At 37.7% G+C, this 21,053-nt stretch overlaps 1 protein-coding gene across 8 annotated transcripts in view; it reads left to right on the forward strand.

The window, feature by feature from the left end:
* Positions 1 to 21,053, forward strand: part of ESRP2 (epithelial splicing regulatory protein 2) — a 93,909-nt gene that overhangs the window by 19,920 nt on the left and 52,936 nt on the right. For 6 of the 8 annotated variants that reach the window (XM_048317054.1, XM_048317061.1, XM_048317058.1 and 3 more), the window contains exons 3-7: positions 7,948 to 8,032; positions 8,274 to 8,399; positions 9,553 to 9,648; positions 14,041 to 14,173; positions 19,553 to 19,677. The gene's annotated coding sequence lies outside the window, so the exon portion shown is untranslated. The remainder of the gene's footprint in view (positions 1 to 7,947; positions 8,033 to 8,273; positions 8,400 to 9,552; positions 9,649 to 14,040; positions 14,174 to 19,552; positions 19,678 to 21,053) is intronic. The other 2 variants (XM_048317056.1, XM_048317057.1) reach the window with 2 other exon arrangements.

Raw genomic sequence — 21,053 nt, forward strand, 5'->3', positions numbered from 1 at the left:
ATCAGAAACTTAGAAGTTATGGACTTTTTTTAAAACATTGCAACTAATTAATTATGTTAGTGCCTGTTAGATTTAAAAATTCAGCCACAGACCTTCAGCTGTGCTGTAGAAGGGAACATTATGTAGTTAAAACTGAGGGAAGAATTTAGCAGGGCAGGTTTTTTACATGCCTTGTTCACTCCTGCCACCGTGTGGCTTTTCCATTTTAAAAGGTTAGGCTTAATTTTAGTACTTCGGAAGTCACTGAAACAAGTAGTGAAGTACTTCGTTCATTGTTTCAATTGTGAACCATATTTAAGGTTCAGGTCATTGAGAAAGAAATGTTCACAAAAAACCACTATAACATATTAAGCATTCAACTTCTATTCATTTCAGAGTGATCTAGTCTGTCTCTTTCTCGCTCTTCAGGAGCCTAAGCCCACTTTTTTTCAAATACTGCGTGAAGTAGGAAAGCTGAGAATATTTGACAGAATGTAATGCCTCATGCCAGTTTGTGAGAAGTCTATGCTGGAAACAACTTCCCCTTCCCTCCCCCAACAAAACAATCAATAAGCATGTTGATCTGGACCTTGACTTGAATTTGAGTAGCTCACATCTCCTGCCAGGTGACATTATTGATTTCTAGGCTTTTGGTAATTTTGAGATGCTCTCAAAAAGTTTCAAAAAGTCTTGACTTCCTTGTGGTTAAAATTAAAAATGGTTCTTGCAGTCTTAAAGATATCCATGCTAAGAAAATCACAAAAGCTTTGCCTTTAAGAAAATAAGAGAATTGTTAGGAGTAAAGCAGAAAACAGAATCAATAGATTTGGTTTCAAATTCCCTTTTTCTCTATTGCAATGTTTTGTTTCTGTATGTAATGCTTTTAGTGTCTATGAGCAAGACTTGGCTTAATCCTTTACATTTGTCATGTTGAATGGCATTACACTAATTGATTAATCCTTTTAAAACAATCAGAATTAGAAGAAACTGATTTTGCTGAAGAACTTCTCATAGCACTTCTAGGAAGAAGACCTCATGAATTAAAGTTTTCTACCCAATAACCATTTCCCTAAATAGCCATTCTACCCCAAGATTTGCATTGTATATTATACTAAACCCCAGCTATTTTACATTACACACCTTATTTTGTTCTGTGACAACTAAAGTAAAGTGAAAATTGAAGATTTTCTTTCTCTGGGTTCACTCCAGGCTCCTGTTTTTGGGCAGATGGGGCTGGCCCAAAGAAGAAGCCAAGGAATCAGTCTGTATGTCAAGGTCAGGATCAGGATCAGGCCCATTGAGATAGGCATCATCAGAAACAGCCAGTGTGACCAAGCAGGACCACAGTAGTCAGTCAGGGTCATGTCAGGAAGTCAGTCCATAGGTCAGGGCCTGTATCAACAAGGTACATGGCCAAGCACAGGCATGGCCAGGGCAGAACTCAAACAGGCAATCTGACAGCACAGGTCAAGTAGTGGGTGAAGTTCCAGGCCTGAGCTTATATGGACTCCTGGACCTATAGGCAGGGTCTGTGGAGTGGAGGGTCATTAAGGGTTATTAGTGCACGCAGGCACCTGATACATTCTCAGCAGCAATGGAAACACAAAGAACAAGAACAGGAAACTGCAAACTGTTCATGGAATAATGCCCATAAGCCACAACTGCCATTTTATGTAATGGCTTAAGTCAGCAACTTTGTAAAAAGGGGGGGAGCCTTCTAGAAAAAATGATATTGTTTTTACTCTTTACTATTTCAAGGTTGCTACTTTTTCACTTATACTTACATTCCTTTAATATTACAAATTAAGAAGAATTATAATGTAAGAACTTCAGAGTATTTTTTTCCTACATCTAACCCTTTTTCTTCCCTTGATTCTTCAAGTTTCATCAGTTTTTCTGTGTTTGCTACACAGAAAGATACTTTGTTCTCTCCAAGATATGGAAAATTATGTCTTTTTACCACTGGAAATACATAGAAATTCTGTGAGCACAAGAGCTAGGAAAGCATACGCTGTTCTGATCACAAAGATGTTATCACACTCTGCACTGAGAATTTCACCTGCTGTGGGTCACTGAACTTTGGCTTGAGTTAACCAGACAATTAAATAGCCCAGTGTAACTGTTGGATTGGCCCTGTGATAGGATCTTTCATTTCATTTCGATGATACCATTGGTTGAATAAAGTTAAATATTTAGCATCCTGAGCACAACAGCAAAGGAAGAAAAATGCTTGCTATGTGTTTAAAAACATAATTATGCATTTCCCAAGCACCAAATTCGTATTGCATTGTCTATAGAGTACTTGTTTCCTTGTTGCTATATAATTTGACTCAGGTAAATAGTTGTAGGCACACTGATATTTTCACACAGGGGTGGTGGTGGTGTTATTTAATATTTTAAATTACTATTGTTATCCACGAGTACTAAAGTGTATCAAAAGCAATGACACTGTTTAAGTACCCAGGGAGCATTTTGCTGTGGTTTTCCCCTGCGTGAGGGAGCTGTGGGAGGTGAGCAGGCCTCTACTCCAGCTGACCTATGGCAGTGTGGTCTGTCCTATGCTTTCCTCACACTCACATTCCTCCTTACAGCAGGGAACATAACACCCCTTTTTGTGCTTCAGCTGCTCTTAGAGTTGTTTAGTTTCTAAATGTGTATGGCAGCTTGGAAACACCGTCTCTGAAGGAGCTGGGACCCTGCTGCCCGGGCCAGGCCCTTGTGGCTTCACCCCGGGCCAGACCTCCCGCAGCAGTTCCATGGCAGGTGTGCTCATCCCCAGTTCTTTTTTGGCATGTTAGAGTAGCACAGTGAGACAACAGTGAATAGATACACATCCAAATTGTCACCTTGCCATTGCTTTTTGTGTGCCAAGGAAATCCCTTCTCATTTCCTACATGTACAGGGAAAAATAAACACAGACAGTGTTGCACTGCTAAGCTTGGGTAGTGAAGTTTCCTGCTTTCAGGGTAAGTTTAAACATACATTTCACCTTGGCTGCTTGAGGCAAAACCACTTCCTTTTCTTTCTGCTTGTTCCCCTTTCCATCCATGAAGTAGCTCACCATCATTCCTGTTTAAGCAGAAGTATGATGTATCTGATCACTGGTAAAGGCTGTAAGTGTGATGTAGAAATGTGCCTTAGATCAGTACTTTGCTGTAAAGTGAACAAACAAGCAAAAAACCCCACAGGAAACCCAATTTGATTTGTCGGATCAGAAGATAAAGATAAGCCTCTTAAGCTAGCAACTTCCTATATTTTGATTAATGTTATAGTACATTCAATTCTTCAAAGGGCAGTATTAAATAAACACTAATAACGAAAAAATCCAATACCAGAAAAAACGAAGGATTTATCTCTTTTTCTATAACACCATGAACTACTTTGAACAGTCAATTATCTCTGAAATCTGTTGTTTAAACTCAAACTCTGGATGTGTGATTCATGATTACATGATAGCAAATAATACAGCATTAGTTTTTTTAAATATTATTATTTGAGGGAGAAGGATTTTAATCTGTAAAAAAAGAAGTTCAGAAAATGAAAACTTGCTTCTTTGCAGTGGTTAACAGAATTGGTAGGACTCCATTCAGTCCACAAGAAATTATGGGGTTACTTTAGTAAGAAAGGCAGTAAAAATCAAGAAATATTTCTCTACTAAATTTAAAACTGGCCTATGGAAACCAGAGCTGCAGGTGTTCCTGGAAATAAGTGGTGTTGCAGGAATTTTAAAACTCTGTAACTTTATGAGCAGTTATCCAAGCCAAGACAATGATACCAAGTAACCCAATCTACTGCCTCAGGACATGAGTGGAGGTCAGGAGGGCACTCCTTTTAATGCCCCAACATTACCTGAATCTCAAAAGAAGAGTTTTGTTTGTGTTTTTTTCTGAGTAGAATTCACATTCTTAGCAACTTTAGATGGTTGGTGATACTGGGCAAGAAGTGCAGTTTTGTTTTAATATTAAACGTTCCTGTAGAAATTTCATTATGCCTCATAATGAAAGCCAAAGGTAAGAATGGGTTAGAGGGGATGCATTGATGACCTGACTGCCAGCAAAGCCCTTCTGCACGGCTCAGAGAGGCTGTGTGTGAATCCTGGCTGTGCTGTTATTATTCCTGGTTTACAGTCAGGAAAACAGAAGGTGAAGGGAGGTACCCAAGGCTACACAATGAATGTCATTGTAAGAGTGAGATAAGTGTAATAATATATTACCATAGTTAAATAGAGGTCTAACGAAATTATCGTCATATGCTGCAGATGGGCAAAACACTTCAAAATTTTATTATCACAATACTTTGATTTTTTCATCAAAGTGATATAAATTCTATAGGAATTTACACTACTTAGGTATGTACATAGATAAACTTCTTAAGGAAGGAAGACTTCTTAAACTAGCATGGAATTTACCTTAGTAGGGTTTTCCAAGTAGCTTCCTAAATTGAGAATAAGGCAGAAATAGTAACAGAGAAAGTTACATTAAAATAATACATTAAAGTTTAAAAATTAACATTTCCTCAGGGTACAGCTGGAATGGCTGAAGTATATGTTAAAGATATGAATAATTGCCTTTATAGACAAAGTTCCCCACAACTTAAAGTTTTATGTTTCGGTTGCAAAGGTCTCTAAAGATGTTTTAAGCAAAAGCAAGGAATATGTAGTCTCAAAGCAATCTGAAACAGCAATTTTAACCTGGAAAAATCATTTTGCAGAAACTGAAAAATACCAGTTTTCAGAGTGAACACCTACATTTTAGGTATTTAATTTCAACATGTCTCAGAGGTCAGACTGGAATCCCAGGTTATTTCTTACACTCACAGGGAAGATCATACACAAATAGTCGGTTTATATTCATCACAGGTAATCCCTTCTTTTAGAAATGAGCATAGAGGCTGCTGTAAGATGTCTTAGAAGCATGAAAATGTCTTTTTAGAATTATTAATATATTTAAGACCCCTGTTGTATCATCCCTGATTTTTACAATCTGAAAGTATATTTTCTGGTATGCTGTGTCATGATTTGTGATTTTAATATCAGGCCTCTAAAATTATGTTTCAAATTGATTGTATATTTTCCACGTAGACGTAATGAGCACAATAGCACAGGACAGAATTCTTGTAGATTAGTTTAATTTTGGGCAAATTATACTTCAGAGAAGCCAAACAAGGTGAAGGCCACATCTCTTATACATTCATCTAAAATGGATTTCCTTCTCAGTCTACAACATACTTATCTCAGGTATTTCCTTAGTTTCAGGGATTTATCATGGACTGCTTTCTTTGGGAATCCAACTCGGGCTGCGCATTATGCATCACTGTATATAGAAAACACAGTCCCATGAGAGTGTAGTTGTGCTGATGTGTTATTCGTGCCCGCAGCTCTCCATTTCTCACCCTGTTACTCAGCACGTTGGGCTGGGCGGGTGCTGCAGATGTCACAAGACTTTTCACTGAGCTTCATTTTTATGTAACACACCTACCTCAGTGCCTCTGGCATTTGTTTCTTTTAGAATCTACAGTGTTTACATATTCACCGGAACACAGAGAAAAATGATACCTATTCAGAAAAGGTTTGATGAGCTAACAAATCATCATTTAACCTTTTGCTCAAGCAACACAAGGAACCAGTCAGTGCACAGGAACGGTTTGTGTTTGTGTGCGCACATCTGTGCGCGTGGACAGACCCTGGGGGATATAGGGAGAGATTGGTGTACAGAAGGTGTCATATTTTCACAGTATAAATAGATTGTTTTACTAAAGTCAATCAAATACAGTTGTTACAACAGCAAGGAAAATCCCGAATGTGCAAGGAGTTTGTTCCTGCAAAACTCTTGCATGCACTATTTCCCCTCATTGACTTTGATATGACCACTCCCAAGCTTAATTTTCAGAGGAACCAGAGTATAAAAATTTTCCCCAAAAGAGAGCTAGTTTCAAGGGACTTTTTTCTTTTGGAAGAGTTTCCTAAAGTGTATTTACTCTTCCTGATGAGATCTGTGATGTCTACAACAGTTTCTTTATGCATGTAGTCTATTGCCATGTGCATGTGTGATTGAAATCTGAGATCCATCTGCTATCTAAAGATATTGGAGAGTTGTAACTCCCAGAAGAAAATAATTTTGTATATTAAAGACAAAGGGCCCAGCATGGTCACCCAGCCTGAATAAGTATATATTTTGCACAAATTCCTGTTGGCTACCAAGGTATCATAAACTCCAGTTTTGCGCAGTAAGAGCACATAACAAACTAGAGAAGGAACAGTTTGCAGAGCTTCTGCAGAGCATGTGATGTGCTGTGGGTTCACACCCTGGCATGGCCTGCAGTAGCTTGTTTGTACATCTGTACCTACAGGGAGTAGAATCCTTGTCCCACTTTTTGCTTCAACATCATTAAATAGGGGCAAGCAGCCTGGATATTAGAAATAGAAAAAAAGTTGTAAATTGGCTAAATTTAGTCTGAATACCATGCAAAACCTTCCTGACTAAGGTATATCAAAGTATAAGGTATATTAAAGAATCAGGGATTTTTTGATATATAACCAAAGGCTCTATAAACAAGAAAACAGTGAATACCAGTGAGAAATGAAAATTTGAAAATGCAGATTGTAATCTATTTGCATAATGTAAGGTTTTGAGTCTAAAAATAAAACTCAACAGGATTCATGAGATTTGCATTAAACCTGCAAGTGTATAAATCAAATACTAGCTTCCTCTTGAAAGAGTGTCATACTTTCAGTAGTATAATAAAAAAGAAGTGCTGTGGAGCAGAATAGCACAGGAGAGGTTGGCAGTGGTGGATATTCCTAATTCAGCTTTAATTAAACTTCTGAGGAGATGATTTGGTTAATATGAATAAGAGACCTAAGAATGTGAAGATACAAGTTCAAGAATAGTAATAGCACCTCCTCTGTGAACATAAAGGATGGCAGTGGCACAGTTCCCTCCATCTAACTTTACGTATTTAACTAAGGTGCTTAAGTTATGACTTAAGGTAAAAGCCAATTGTTGCCAGAAAGCACTTACCTTTTCCCTGTGCCCTTCTCCTGTAACCCTCTCTTCTCTTGGCTACGTGATCCCCCTGCTTACCTTGAGCCACCTCTGGAGCTCATCTGGCTGCAGGTTGTTCAACCTGATAAAACAACAGAAGTTACCTTTGCCCACCTTCCAAAGTGTACATTTTTCCCAAGTTAGTGAGTTTTGTTGCCTGACCTTGAAATGAATCAGATAAACTTCGGAGGCGACACAAGAAAGATGTGGGGAGAAAAGAAAGAGAAGCTGGAAAGGTGGGGACAGGACTGGACTCCAAGAACTGTTAATTTGGCTCAGCCACTTGTCACTCTCTGTTCTCCCTATTTAACCTGTAGAAAGAAGTAAGCAGTTCCTGAAACAAGTGTAGAGGAAGGTCTTATTTGTCTATCAACTATACTTAAAAATAAGGAGAATACTTTCCCAATTAATTTTCTTAAACTAAAGGTTTAACTTCATGTGTTATAAATACCCTGCCTTCATCTTCCTTACTCTAAATCCAGCCTTCACAGCAAGCTGGAAAATATTCTATGGCTCTCAATGACTTTTTTTCCATTGTTAATCTTTTCTGTTTGGCATCTCTCTCTAAAAACTCCTTTTGTTTACATTTCCAGGTGTGGAGCTTTAAAAAAGAAAAATTATTTTTTACTTAACTTATTCACTCAATACTTAATTTGATGTTTTCTTTCGGTGAATGACTTTGTTTATAATTCTTCCCATTCCATCATTTGTATTAACAATATATCTTTGTTCTCATTATTAGTCTTCTTCTAGCTGCAGAATCGTGTTTGCATTCTTCTGTAGTTGCTTTGGCTACCTCTGCTTGAATTTTCTTCTGTGAATGCTGTTTGCTATTGGACAACATAGTTCTCTTTACAATTGCTTGCTTTCTGTATAACATTTAATTTGGAGTATTTTTCCAATTACATGTTTGTTTCTATTTCAGTTTTTTTTTCCCAGGAAACAAAACAAAACCAACCACAGGTGGAGCAAGACTTCACTAGCAAGTAGGAAAAAAGCCTCAGGGAAAAGTAAGAGACAATACTTTTTATCACATCAAACTTGTTCACTCATTTGTTTTACCCCTGTCAGGTGGGCTGAGTCAGAGATTTGACTTTTCCTGGTGTTATGGATCTAGCCAGATATTTGTTTCAGAAGATGCTTCAAGCACCCAAGGGATTTTACTCTCTCCAGTTCTGTAGCATCTTAGATCTGTAGCTGCACAAACAGGAGACCCCTCAAACAAACAGTGGTGTGTCCTCCTGCCCACAGGTGACATAGCACAGGTGCCTCAGAACAGATGTGTGGGAAAAGTGCTGGGACCAGAGGCTGGAGGGAGCCTGGGATGATGACTGAGAGGTGGGAAGAAAAGGGAAGTTGTGGCACTGCCCAGCAGAGGTATGGAGGGCTGTATGAGAATGTGTGTTCGAAAGCAGTTGTGGAAATCTCATTTTAGTGCATGAAACTTGATAGGTCTGAAGATTACTTACAGATTTTTCTATATCTGAGTTGCCTATCAGATAAGCATTCTTTCTCTCTGATTTTACAGACAGAAAATGTAGTATGTAAGTAACCTCTGTACAGTTTTTTGGAAACACAGGAGGTAATTTGGAAATAGAGTCAACACTTTCTGACTTCATGGCAGTTCTTTCTACATTAGATTGTGTTTTTGTGTACTTGTTGTTTTCTCTTTGTATCTCTCTCCTGACAGTTGTAACATTCATATTACATTAACATTCATATTTGAAACTTGAGTTTGAAACTTTTTTTCTCCTACATCCATCTTCTTGTTTCCCCTTTCCCTTGTTTCCTTAGCCACATGTTTCAGTCATTCAAGTCCCCTCTTTGAGGGGTTTTACAGCACCTTTGTCATATTGGTGCTTAAGGAAGGAAACTCGCAATATCAAATATTTGAAGAAAGATGGGTTTGAGGTACTGCAGCAGCGAGGCATTAACACAAGTTCTGCTAACCCTGTGTCTTGTAAAAAGCTATGCCTTGAATTTTCCTTCTGTCATAAGTTGAACTTGTGAATGAAAACAGCCTCATGTGGTATTTGAAAACAGAGGCTATACCAGGAGAGAGCTGATTAATTCTGTTCAGTATTTTGTATGTCTGTTTTCTCAACTCGTCTTCATAAATGCATGACATCATGCACAAATTGAATAGTCTTTCTAAACACATAATGAATTTATTTTGTGACTGTCTGTGAATCGCCCTTCAACATTGTGAGAGCTACTATTGCAATAATGAAGTTTGTTATTTGTAAACTATCTCTTGACCCTTGCTGAGTAGCCCAGAAATGTCAATGATTCACTGCCGCTAGGAACAGCCCTTTTCCAGTGTGTGTGTGTGTGTGTGTGTGTGTGTGTATGTCTGTGCACAGAAAATATATTAGAAATCACGTATAAACTGAGTTTCTGCTTATAAGATTCAGGGATTCATTATTTTCTTTCTTGCATAATATAATACAGAATCACATCAGTTTATTATGGTGAAGCTTATTTGATCTGATGGAGTTTGATCTATTACATTTCCTTTCCTGTTTTACAGATGACCGAATTTTTCCCTTGGGATATGGACTGAGGACTGAAGTATAGCAGTGAGCTTTGGTTCTTCAAGTCCTTTGCCAAAGTAAGGCAGATAAATGTAAATTTTGCTATGTCTTACTAAAAGCTTTAAGGAAAAAACATCTTTGCTTCTAAATACAGTTAAAATCACTTTGGGTCTAAAAAAATTTGAAAAGGTGAATTGAGCACAGTGATTAGGCAGCTTTGCTTCTGGCACATGGAAATTACTTAATACAACCACAGTATCAAACAGAAGAGATACAGCAATAGTCAGCTTTCTGTCCCGTATCTTCAAACAATGCATTGAGATTTATTTCAGTCAGTATATTGCAATAGCTGCAGCAGCTAATTTAGTGGAAGAAATAAGAAAGTGGAAGAAATGACACAGAGGAACAAGTCCAGTTATTTGCATACTTAGTAGACTTCCTGAAGCTGGAAGTAAAGAGTGTTTATGGCATCAAAATTCCCTGCACACAACCTTCCTCTGCACCTTAACTGGCAGTTTACTGTAAACACCAAAGTATCAACATGTCTTGAGGTTGGATTTTAAGTTGAATACTAATTAATTTGAGCAGGGTTTTCTAGATTTAAGGGATAGTAGGAAAGACAGGTTTGGGCACAAATAAAGAGTCAGCAAAAACTGGCATCTAGCTGAAGTATTGGATGATAGGTGAAAATGATTGTGGAGGACCAATCTCATTGAGGCCTGTAGATGTAAGGATTAAATGAAAAGATGTTAAGAAATGAAAAGATGAAAAAAATGAAAAAATGAAAGGTGTCAACAGAACTTCTGACTGCTTTTAACGGCATTTCTGAAAGATGTAATTTAAAATGTGTATGACCAGTGTATAAATTGGTTTTGTACCATTCTGGTTAGTTTTGGTAGTGTTCTGGTTGCTGCCAAAGCAAGAGCTGATTGTGCACAGCCACTCCACAGAAATGTTTAAGAAATCAGGAATTTGCACCATGGATGCAGTTTTTTCTCTCAGTGACAAAAACAGTCTAAAAAGTTTGCTCACTTTGTACCCCTATCCTTGTCCTTGGTAGTGATAGTGCATCCATTCAGCAGATCAGGGAAATGATCAGTTTTTTAAATAACCCCTTTTCTTAGGGTTAACTTAACCCTTAATATCTTAAGAAAAAGGGTGATTTTTAACACTGATCAGTTACTAGGCGTGTTTCATTATGCAGCCCCACAAACAGTTGTGTGAACCATTGTATCAAAGCCCAAAATGGGGAGAGGGAACTCCTTAGACAGACTTTGCCACAGAAAATGCAATAGCAAGTCAATATAGATTTTTGTTTTGCACAGCTTTTGAGTGTAGAAATGTGCTTTATTGTTTCTGTGGAAGCCACTAGAGAGCAGCAGATATGTCAGGAGGGTTAAGTCATAAATGTAACTGATAAATTGATATCAAGATGATCAATCAGGTAACTACAGAAAAAGAAGCAGAACTGGAACACTACTTGCATGATTTCCATACAGATACCTTCTGTTTTCTTCTTGGTATATTTGCAAATAGACCATACACATTTTCAGGTATAGTTCTACAGGTTATTTCTTTTCACTGGCCTCTAAAATTATATCTATTCCATTCAGAAGTTTAAGTAAGTGCTTCATAATCATCACAAATAACAATCCACAAGTTTGAACAGCAGGAAGTATAAGAACAAATCATTGCTAGTGAGAAAGTTTCTCTAACTGGAATCAGTCAGTTTTAAACTATGAGGTTGGTTACAATCCAGTGTGTCACTAAAAATTTTTCATAGATATCGCTCACACTTCAGTTTTTTTGATGAAAAAAACACCTGTCTGAACTGGCCCTTTGATTTTCAGCATCAGCAGAGAGATGAAACTTAAAGGATGTGGAAGTTAAATCCAGCCTGGACTATTACACATTATGCTTTATTTCCTCTGTAGACAGATTCAGCCTTTAAGAATGTAATTTTACACCACTGAAAAGCTCTTTCTTATGTAGGTCTTCAGGGTAGGATAAAAAATATGTATAATAAGTTGCATTTTATTAGTGAAGGCTCCATGTATGCCCTAACCAAGCTTCGGTGGCTGGGAGGCAGATTCCTGTATTATCCTAAGAACAGCACTAGTGCTTGCAGTCACAGCATGTGTTATCTTACCCATGCTCCCCCTCATCTTTATTGGGAAGAAAGGAAGAAGAATGGACAATGCTTGTGGTTTGACTGGGGATAAATGGCAACCAGAAAGAAAAAAAAGGGAATTTTAACATTGCCAAATAAACAAAGGACACAAGCACATTTGGGTTTTTTTATTCCAAACCACAAAGTTCTGGAGGGTGAACTCTTGTGTTGCCCAGATTAGAAGGATGTAAAACCTTGACACCACCATTCTGTAGAGAAGACTGTTGAAGAGTTTTTTGTTCCATGATCCCATTTGCATCCCACGATTTCTTGAGAGTTCAGATATTTAATCATTTTGTTTCTCAAATCTTGGATGACAAACTTTCCTAGTGCTTCCCACCTTGTGAGGATATCCCAGTCTACCAGTCTGGGACACAAAGAAATAAGAACAAAGCAATGACTACAGAAATATTCTTTAACTTAGCACAAATAAGACTTCTGAAATCATTTCAGGATTCTGGATTTATGAGATATTATTTCAGAACGTTATTAAATGATCTAAAATCATGAAGCTTTTGTCACCCAAAAGCCATTTTACATTTTGAAAAAAAAAAAATCACAGCCCAGGGTGTACTGAGTTTCAGAAACTCAAAAAGATGACTTTTTTTTTTTTAGGGATTTAAAGTATCTTTGGTAGAAGTGTAAAATCTTGCAAATTTGGCTTCCCAGTTTCAGAGTATTCCTTTAGTCCATTGTTTTGGTCTCCTGAAAATGTGCCTCAAAGAAATAGGAAACCTTAGTCTTTCTGTTAGTGGGATGGCAGGCTTTGCTGTGAATGTGACTGGGCATACCACACATATTTGCATGCTGACAGGTGGGGCAGCTGTTCTCCCCTCGGGGCAGGGTTGGTGGATCTCAGGCTGTAGTGAAAACATGCCCGTTGCACTTAGTAATTAATTACTGCTGGGAAGAGCTTCAACAGTAGTTTTAGGATGCAAATGCAGAGAATCAGCTGAAAAATATTTTCTCAGAATCCTGCCCAGGCTGAAAAAAATGGTTGGAGCTTTTTGGAGTTTAAAGTTTTAGGTTGTCAGAGGAACTATTAAGTAGGTACTTTAAAGATAGCTCTTTTTTGCCGTGTTGGTCACTAATTTTTACGTGTGAACTAATAAATATGCTGCTGAATCTTCCTTTCTTGATATTTAGTGGAAAAAGCTGGTACTAAAAGTTGGAAAAAATTCATTAATATCAGTCTATCATCACAAAATAGTTAGATAAGGGTTCATAAATTTCAGAGCCCAAAATTTCTGTGTAAACTTGAAGTTCTTTACATTAAGTTTTCAAGCTAACAGAATATTAGAGCACCAAGTTTATGTATTTAAACATAAACAGTGGCAACAATTACAAAGCCTTTATAATTAATTTTATAATTATAAACAATGGAAACAATTTAAAATAATTTGTAATTAATTTTATAATTAATTTTTTCATGATTAATATATATTCAGTCTTTCATATGCCGGACATTTTTTATATAATATTAACTGTGCTGTATAAAGTGTATGACTGTTTTTTGAAAGACGCTAATTGAGATCCCCATCTTCCCCAGATGATTATTTCCCCGGGGTCACGTCCAGGTCTCTCAGGTAGCCTGGGCTCTGCTCGGTCGGGAGCAGTTCCACAGCTATTTAAGATGAGCAGGATGAACTCTGCCAGCTCAGTGGTAGCTCCATCCCTCCCATCCCCTGCCATCCACGTCCTCTCCCATCCATCACAACCTCTCACTGAACAAAACCCTGGAGCTGGAGGCTGGCTCACACTGCTGCTGCCCAAGGACCACCTCTTTTAGGAATTAATCTTCCAGTAATAGGAAGTTTTATTCTAATTATTGATTTCTAAATAAAGATTTTTCATTGCTAGAAGAATTTCTCTGTTAAACTCGAGATGCTAAAGAAAGGCCCAACAGTTTTCTCACTGTTCTAGGCAAGATGACATTTTCAGAGCATTTCTCTGAGCTACTCCCTGTGCAAGGTGTGAGCAGGTACCTGCTGCCTCTGCAGCACACGCAGTTACGGCCATGGGTGGCTCCTTGGGGAACCGCTAGAGGCTGCTCAATAAACACAGCCCCACCTTTGCCTCTTGAGGAGGATGGATGAGATCATGTGTACGACTGAAGGAAAACATTCACAGAGCACTTACCTAAAAGACAATATGTTCTTCTTGGATGGAATGGTGGGGAAATATAAGAATAGAAATTCAAAAACAAACAAACCAACCCACCTTTTCTGATTTCTGGGTCATTTTATTTGCTGGTTGAAATTGTTAATGCTTGAAGACAAGGCTTGCTGACTGATGCTATTTCTATTACACATAGGCCATTATGCTTGAGGAAAATGAGGGGTGGAAAGAAAGAAAATTTGCACACAGGAAGAAGTTAGAACTCCAGCAAAAATATCAAGGGATTTCATCCTTGTCCACCCTAATGAATAACTGCTGAGGAAAAAAAGGTGTGTGTGCATACATACTTGCATAATTTACATTTTAAATATGTGTGTATATATAAATACATATTCATGTTGTTGAGGAAAGATTTTGTAACAAACCTGTCCTCTTGTCTCCATCATCCACTTGAGTTTCTTGTTTAGTTCAGATGAGAAAGAGAAATCCCCTGCTAACTGGAACTGCTGTCTCTTCAATAGCTCAACCAACACAATGCTTCCTTTTGATCTTTGGTAAGGTAATACAGGGAATTTCTGTAAGTAGTGTACTAAACCCCAAACCCCTAAACTTCAAACATCATCTAGGATCTGCCCAGATAAGAACAAAAACTACATAGGTGACATGAGTTCTGATAATCAGAATGCACCACATCACAGAAATTAATTGCATGTACTGGAATCTAGAGACAGATTCAAAGGAACAAGAGGTGAGAAGGTATCATATGCAAATGTGGGCTCCAAAATGGAGCTCACCAACTCCAGACACTTCCATCAATAAATTTAGTGTTGTGGAGCTGAAGGATCAGTAGTCAGAAGGTTACTTGTAGCTCAGTGCTGATTCATCTAGGGTGTTAAATGTTGCATTAGTTAAGCAACAACAATTGAGAAAGAAGCTGTTTCTCAGAGATTAAGAGGTGATGGGGAAGACTCAATGGCCTGAGGCTGCTTTTGTTCTTAAAAGATGGGGATGGGGAGGAAAATGCTGCGTGGTATTTATTCATGAGAAAAGCTGGTTAACAAATGGGGACAGGATATTTATAAAATTACTATTCCAGCCATCAGATGGGAGTCTTTTCTTGAAAGCCTGAACCACTTCGTAGCTGACTAAAGTTACACTTAAAAAAAGGAGCTGTTTCAAAGGGTATGCCTGTTCATTGTGCTATAGATGCATGTTCAGAACTATCTGAAAGGAACACTCAAAATACATGTGGTCGTGCATCTGGTACATTGGAAAGATCTGTCCTTCATACCATCTGGTTTTTGTGATATTCTGGAAACAAACACTGATATTCTTGTTCAAGATCAATTTCTGTCTCAGGTATTGATGGTATAAAAAGTTTAACGATAGCGCTGTACTATTCTTTTTCCTCAGCTTTTTCCTTCTTCTATGCTCTAGCTGTCACTCTCGAAAGACTTGAAAATGTAAAATTCCAAATTTGAAAGACCCAGAGCCTAAAGTAGCTGCTGTGGGTATTTCAAAATACTGCTAAGTAGCTATGAGTGCATGATCCATTAACTAATGAAGAATTTGGCTGCTTACTGTTTATTGTCACTTTATTGCTTTGTCTCCTTCTGTACATGTATCTGAAGTACATTACTGTTCTGTCTTTAGATCAATATGGTTTGTACTAAACTGACTAGAATGTATGCCTGAGCACATTAGTCAAGGAATTTCCTTAAGTCTGTGATTACATTATTGTCACACTAAAGTATTTGTTTGAAGGACCCTGTAAGGGCATGATATCATGACGATTCCTCTTCACAGCAGTACTTGTGAGAGCAGCTTATAGTTAAAATGGCATTTCTGGCCCCAACCAACAAAAAGATTGTGAAACTGCAACTTAGTTTGACTAAAGAATAGTTAGGGAGTCAAGGCTTCTGAAAATTGCCAAAAAATTTTACTTGCCAAAATGAGTTCTAAACTCCTCGTTACAAACACAAAATCAGTTTTTTAAGTTGTGTAAGTAATGAGAGGGAGGCTGCATCATGGCTTTGGCCAGTCTTATGGTTTGCTAAAAGGAGACTCTTTTTTCTCCCTCTTGACTGTGGCCCCTCTGTTTACATAGGCTCTGGCAGTAGTAGAACTAAGTCAGCCTGGTTGGTGATTAAAAGGGGTTTTACTGGTGAATTAACAAGTGGTTTTGGCTCAGCCAGAGTCTGACCACAGCTACAGCAGCTACAAAGAGATGGGATACATGAAGCTGGGAAAAAGAAGTGTGGGGAAAGAACAAGGGCTTCCCACTCCTGGCAATGCCAAGCTGTTAAACCAGCTTAGCTGTAGTATTTAACTTCAAAAGTTGTGTTCAGAAGCTTTACCTGAAAAGGCATGTGTCAAATTTCAGATTTTTCTGAACAGAGTTCAGAATTCAACTCAAATTTGCAGGTGGTCATGTGAGCCTGTTGTCTGTTAACTATTCAAACCATTAAAATTTTAGAGTTAGGTATCATCTCAATATTAAAGATTTAGAAATTTCCCTTGGTTCTACGATTCAATGAAACAAAACACAAAGAGACTTAAACACCCTCAGCCAGTTTTGCAGTCATCTTATAGGGCCCACTAAGGGGAAAAATGGCAGAGCAGTGCATCAGTTCACTATGAATTTAGCAGTTTCATAAATACTAGTCCAGCATTCTCTTGGCAATGCTGCTGAGACTGTTGAATATGTTGTCACACATAACCTGTTGATCTATACTGGGTCTGGAAATGTTTTCCTTACTCCAAGGTTGAATAGGTCTTTGCCAGGCCAGCTATTTAAACATACTTCTGTGTTAGCTAGTTACAAGTCACACAAAATAGGAAAACTGTTAGCTGTAGGCCACATGAGAGCTGGATTGTGTTTTCCTTCTGGATCATAGCTTGACACATGATCTACATAATAGAAAATATTCAAGCAGAGGATGCTCTATTACTCAGCTGTGACAGTTAATGTAATAATGATGAAAGCTACATGGAACAAATAAATGAACATTTTCCATTTTTACCATTTAACATACAGGATTTTTACAGTGTTTTTATTAACAGATATTTCTAGTTGCTGAATGTTCTTTTTGGTTTTTTTTTTTAACTATACTTCAAGTAAAATACTCTTGATTTTTTTCGTTCCTAACAAGTTAAAATATTCTTTTGTTCCACCTGCTTTATTGAGACAAATTGTACAGTGGTGCAGGAGTATGTTTGTCCTCTTGCCTTGGGTTTATTGTGCAGTCACTTTCCAAGAACACTTTCAATGGTGACCTAGTCTGGGTGGGCTATAAAGAAAAATGCCTGTTTAAAAAGGGAAAGAGAAAGAACATCCAAGGGTTCTTCAAGGCTTTTTGTCTATCACCTCTATATTATGAAAGTCTTGTATCAGATTCCCATGTCATTATTATGTGTATATAAACATACATATTTCATACTTAAAATTGGATGAGTTTATTATCCTGTGGTTTTCTTTGTAGTGCAAAAGAAGTGTGAGACTTACTACTGTTTGAACATGTCTGCTGTACGTTTTAGATACATCTACTTGTTTTGATATTCCTCTCCAGGGTAAAAAATTCAAACTGGCCCAGAGAACACACAAATGTGGAGGGAAAGGGAAAAGTCTAGTCATTGGGTAAAATTTGACTGTCATCTTCCCATGACATTACGGAGAATTATGAGAATTCAGTTGAAGGAAGCAAAGAGAAAGGGGAGGCAAAAGATGTTGTGAAACTGTGAGCAGAGATTTCTTTTATAATACTTTGTAAAACAAACAAAAGCTAGAATTTCTTCACATGAAATTCGTCATATAAGATTGACTTTGCAAGTCTGAATGGTGTTAGATCAGTGGTCCAACTGTAAAAGTAGTGAAGTAAATGTTACTTCTACTATTTCTTGAACAACATACAAATTAGGATTATTTTTTGAATGAGTGCAGAAGAGAAAATTCAGTATGAGACGTTGGTTCAGTTGATAACCACCATTTGATTTGAAGGTGAAGCAGTAACTGCAGAGCACTGCTGTGGGAGACTGTCACTCCCATCTTGTAGAGCAGCTCATAAAAGAGGTTCATAGTTACACAGAAAACTGAACAGAAATGCAGCCTTCTAGAGCATATTTGACTGCATACCTAAGCCAGTGTGTGGCCTTGCAGAGATTAAATGACAGTTATGTTCCATTCCAATATAATTCTACCCTTTAGCAGTGGGCAGAGGACACAGTTTTGGAACGTTCAAAATGAAAATGAAGGCAAATGTAACAAACCTTAAAACCTGCAATCACTGCATAGCTTTCTGTGGTGGAATAGAATGCATCTAAATATTGCAAAGGAGTAGGTTACATTTAATATGACACTAGCAAGGCTTTTTTTATTCAGAATGGATCCAGGGTAAAGGAGGTATAATATGGCTAATTTATATATAAAATAATGACAATAAAGCTTTAGCTTTAACTTTCAACAGAAATTCACCCATGTTCTACTCGGGACTAGTAAATGAATTTTTACAAGGCCCAGGGGAGTCTTTTATTTGCTGACTTCTATTGAGCCTGGTTAACAGGAAGCATTGCTGAACTTGAAGGCAACAAGTTAGCTCTGTGCTGAATGCTGCCCTCACATCTGATACCTGTCGTGTCCCAGTGAAACTTCTTGAGAAACTGGACAAATGCTAAGAAATCTTTTGCAGTAATGCAGTTTATATCACATTTAGAATCTTTGCATGCCCTAGGAAAAATTCAGTCATGATCCAGCTTTGGACTAAAGCCTGATACTGGAGTTGACTTGATATACGCAGAACTGGTTTGTGTGTTCTTCATCAGTGGCAGCATATCCTCATCCCTTTTCAAAGGCCCTGTTGAGAAGATGTCTTCTGAATTATGGCTAAAATACAATTTCATGCTATTTTCAAATAGGAACAAATATCCTGAATTTCTGAATCCTCAGAGAAACTTCTGCCCGTCATGGCTTTTGTTATATCAAGGATATCAAACTGAGGCACATGAACTGCAGCTGTGGCCATATGTTGGTGTGTGTGTACACAGAGCAAGGAGTGATGAGAAAAAGAGAAGAGCTGATACACCCCTCCTATGCAATACTTGTTATTCATAACCAATGTATGAAAAAATTGCATTGAGTCAAGCAGTTCAGGAGTAATCCTTGCTGTTCTGACATGAACTTCATTTTATTAGGTGTTTAAGGTGTAGCCTTATGCAGAGTATATGACAACAGCATTATCCAAATGGAAAGCAATTATTAAGGGCTACACAATGAGCAACAGTTGCATAGCTATAGTAACTTCAGAGTGAAGCTGCTTAAACATGAAGGCATTGCTGGGAGGGGTGGAGGAAAGGTATCATAAAGAATCACTTTATGTGAAAGGAGCATGTTTCTCCTATGCAGTCATTCCTAAAAAAGGTCGTATGTACTGCTGGTAGGAAAGTGATAGAGTCACACTCAAATCAAATGTGAAATTAGGTGCATAATGGCCTTACAGCAGATGTGAATTTCACACTACTGAGATAGTTTTTCTTTGAAGTGTTGCTTCCTTTCACTGGGGAGCAGGGGGAGACAGTAATAACTATGTTGTGAATGATGTGTGAAATATGTATTCAATTTATACTTGTAATACTATTGTGGGAAACCTGTGATCTCTACAGACATTTGATTATTCTGCATTGCTATATACTCAGCTAATGTTCTGCATTTTCAGATGCTTGAGAGAAAGGATAGAAAAATATGAACTAAAAGAAGATAAAAGAAGTCAGAAATGCTAAACGAGAACAGATCAAGTATATGCCTTTGGCCCAAACTTGAAAACTCTGAGGGAACACAAAGGTGAGAAAAGGAAATGAATATGTAACAAGGGAGTTATGTATATGTGCATATAGATATACATCCATATTTGTCTGTAATGTGGGATCATGTGTTTTGATGAGCTTGCTACCCAAATGTTAATGTTGCCTTGTTTGAAAGATGTATTTTTATTGAGGAAATAGATTAGGAAACTGAACTTTTGTGGTTTGATTCTTTGAAATTTGATGTTGAAGTAATTGAAGCAATTCAAACAGTCTATGTCTTTATTCTCTGACGGGCTAAAGAAACTAAACAAATAGATCCCTGAGCTCTGATTTTCCTTCATGTATAAACAGTGCTTTTGAAATTACTGTCTTTTGTCTCACTCAAGGACAGTAGATCAAATAAACTCCTTAGTGTTTCATCCCCATACTAATTTTTCTTGATACATTACAACATCTTGATACATACATTTTCTTGTTTCATGTAAAGGTAGTGACTCTGGTTTTATGAGTTTAAGAGCATTCCAGTGGACATCCTTTCCATCAGTATTCCTAAACCATTGTACAAACCATCGTGCCCAATGCCAAACCAAGTTCCCTGTTGAAATGTGACAAATACTTTTTGTCATCTAGCCTTGATTGTATTGTAGAAAGGCAAATGAAGACTGAAGAGAACACATTTTATGTTAAATAGCAGCATTTGATAATTAATATTTGTTGCCCAAGAACCAGGAACTGTGGGCCTGACTTGCAGAACTGTTGGCTTAATAATCCCTTTTCCTGAAAGGGACTTAACACTTTTTGTCAGTTGTCATACACTATTTTTTTTCAGCTGAGACTGTGTAATCCTGCCTGCTTAATCCCCATATTACCAGTCCCCTATGATTTTTCTAAGGAAGGGGTGTTTTCTCTTCTACATAAGAGAAAAAACAAGTCTCTCTTACACAGCATATTGTCTACACAACAATGAAGAAGTTACTGTATGACTCTGAATAAGGGTGTATAGTGGCTTTGTAAATCCCTTTGAGCCTGATCTTGAGTAAGGCAACTAATCCCAGTAAGAGGGTATTGCTTCACATGAAATCCTTGCAAAGCTGTGGAATCCATTCTTCCACACCAGTTGCCCAGGCTGTTTGCCTACTGGGGCTTTGGTTGCTACTACAGATAAACTGTGCAAGTAAATGAAACTGGCTGTTATTTTACATCCACTAGTTTTGTTTCATTGTGTGTATGCTCACAACCTCCTTCTCTGCCCCCAATAATATATTGTGGAGAATGGTGTCCCTTCAAAGCAATGAAGCTGCATCCTCAAATGCATTGTCTGTCCCCTATAGTGCTTTTAGGCCTGTGCAACAAGTTTTAAGTCTGTAAGAGAGAATCATTTCCTATTGCATTTGAGTCTACAGCATTCTAATG

The sequence above is a fragment of the Corvus hawaiiensis genome, chromosome 12, assembly GCF_020740725.1.
Source record: "Corvus hawaiiensis isolate bCorHaw1 chromosome 12, bCorHaw1.pri.cur, whole genome shotgun sequence".
Lineage (NCBI taxonomy): Eukaryota > Metazoa > Chordata > Aves > Passeriformes > Corvidae > Corvus > Corvus hawaiiensis.